The sequence below is a fragment of the Erinaceus europaeus genome, chromosome 1 (genome assembly GCF_950295315.1).
Source record: "Erinaceus europaeus chromosome 1, mEriEur2.1, whole genome shotgun sequence".
Taxonomy (NCBI): domain Eukaryota; kingdom Metazoa; phylum Chordata; class Mammalia; order Eulipotyphla; family Erinaceidae; genus Erinaceus; species Erinaceus europaeus.
This window is the reverse complement of record NC_080162.1, coordinates 99,645,608-99,647,823: the sequence shown is the minus strand read 5'-3', so window position 1 is coordinate 99,647,823 and position 2,216 is coordinate 99,645,608. Positions and strand designations below refer to the sequence as shown.

At 36.2% G+C, this 2,216-nt stretch overlaps 1 non-coding gene across 1 annotated transcript; it reads left to right on the top strand.

Moving 5' to 3' along the window:
* Nucleotides 1–1,284: 1,284 nt before the first annotated feature.
* On the top strand, nt 1,285–1,391 carry LOC132542657 (U6 spliceosomal RNA). Its single transcript, XR_009553623.1, has one exon. It is a non-coding gene; the product is annotated as a U6 spliceosomal RNA (small nuclear RNA).
* Nucleotides 1,392–2,216: the final 825 nt, after the last annotated feature.

Sequence of the window (2,216 nt, the reverse complement as noted above, 5' to 3'; positions counted from 1 at the left end):
CTGTTGTTGAAAGTATTTTATAGTTCCCACTTAAATATCTTAGTTAGATTACTCTAACATTTAATATATCTGAGTGTTGCCAGAGGGTGTCTTTTCTCACTACATTTGTGACTTTCTTTGCCCTTGGAGATAAATAGTGAATGTTTTTTCCTTTCTTCTTCTTTTTTTAACAAAGTGTTTTTTTAAAACTTTTTATCTTTATTTATTTATTAGATAGAAATATACAGAAATCAAGAGGGAAGGGGGTGATAGAGAGGGAGAGAGACAGAGAGATACAGGCAGCCCTGCTTCACCATTTGTGAAGATTTCCCCCTGCAGGTTACCGGGGGCTCAAACCCGGGTCCTTGCACACTGTAACATGTGAGCTCAACCAGGTGTGCCACCACCTGGCCCCATGTCTTTTTCTTTATATTTGAGATATTCTTCATTGGATTCTGGGTTTTGTTAGTTATTATTTTCCTTATGGTGATGTACATGTGGAGTTAGTAGAATCATATAGCACATAATGACACTATCTCAGCAAAAGTGGAACCCTGGCTCCCACTGCCTCATTATAAATGACAGGGTAGAGGTTCAGCTTCCCCGTGGATGCTGTTGACACCCTCCCTTGAATCTTCTATTCCTATGTGTTTAAGTTCAGTGACCTCTCCCTTTACAATGTTTAGTTTGTCATCCATACACCTGACATGTTTTCTTATCTCACATAATATAGTTTAATTTATGTAAGTTAAATTTATTTTGGTCAGTTTCTAGCTCCCATAAATCTATTTAGTGTGCTCAGCCATCTGTCTGTAAGCATATAAAAATCAGGCTTATAATTTTTTAATGTCTTAGCCAACTAAATCTATGTGGTGAATTTATTTGTCAATTCAGCTATGGATTTTTTTTCTTCTGATGTTTCATATTTTCTCACTTTTCTGCCTGTCTGACTGTTTTTATTGGATGCCAGATATTATGAATTTTACCTTAAAATTACTATAACTTTTTGTTTTTCTATAAGTATAATTGGCCTTTGGGGGGCAGTTGTTGCTGACGGACATAGTTGAGTGCATATGTTACAATACGCAAAGACTGGGTTCAAGTCCCCAGTCCCCACCTGCAGAGGGAAGGCTTTGAGGGCTGCATATGTCTCTCTGTCTCTCTCCCTCTCTCCATCACTCCTTTCTCTCTTGATTTCTGGCTGTCTTTGTTCAATAAATAAATAAAGATAATTTTTTATAATTGACCTTTATTCTTGGACCCAATTAAATCACATAACATGTAAGGTATATTAAATTTAAGGTGGTGCTCGCTTCGGCAGCACATATACTAAAATTGGAACGATACAGAGAAGATTAGCATGGCCCCTGCGCAAGGATGACACGCAAATTCGTGAAGCGTTCCATATTTTTTTATACACACACACACACAAAAAAATTTAAGGTGGTTAAATTTTCAATCTAAAACTGTATATAATTAAATTCTAAATAATTACATAATTGTTATATATCTAATTATCACAAATTGAAATTATTGGTTTGTTTTTTATTTACTAATAATTGTTTTGGTTAATTTTTTATATGATAACAAAAGGTTTCCTTTTCAAGGATAATTGTTAGGAAGCTATACAGATCATTTACATTTTGTTGTCTTCTCTGATTTATTTATTTTTAAATCATATTTTGTTTATTTATTTATTTATTTATTTAATGGATAGAGACAGCCAGAAACTGAGAGGGAAGGGGAAAGTAGGAAGGAGGAGAGACAGAGAGAAACCTGCACCCCTGCTTCACTATTCATGAAGCTTTCCTCCTGCAGGTGATGACCAGGGGCTTAAACCTGGATCCTTGAGCCACTACCTAGCTCCTGGTCTATTTTATAATGTATTTTTAATCCCTCCCCTTTTTTGGCAACATAGTTATCAGTGGCACTCAGCTTCTGCGTGGCTATTCCATTGCTCTCATGACCACTGTTTATTTTGTCTCAGAGACAGAGAGGGAGAGATAGACACACACGCAGAGATAAGTAAGTATAGCATCGTCCCACTGCTTGTAAAACTTTACTGTTGCAGGTGGATAGTAGGAGCTTAATCCCAGGTTCTGCTACAGTGTAATGTGTGTGCTCTACCAGGTGAGCCACTGCCTTTCCTAATCACAATATGTCTTATTGTTGATAGACAATACATGAAAATTTACAAATTAGTAGAGCTAATCAGACACAGTTTCCTCTTAGAATTG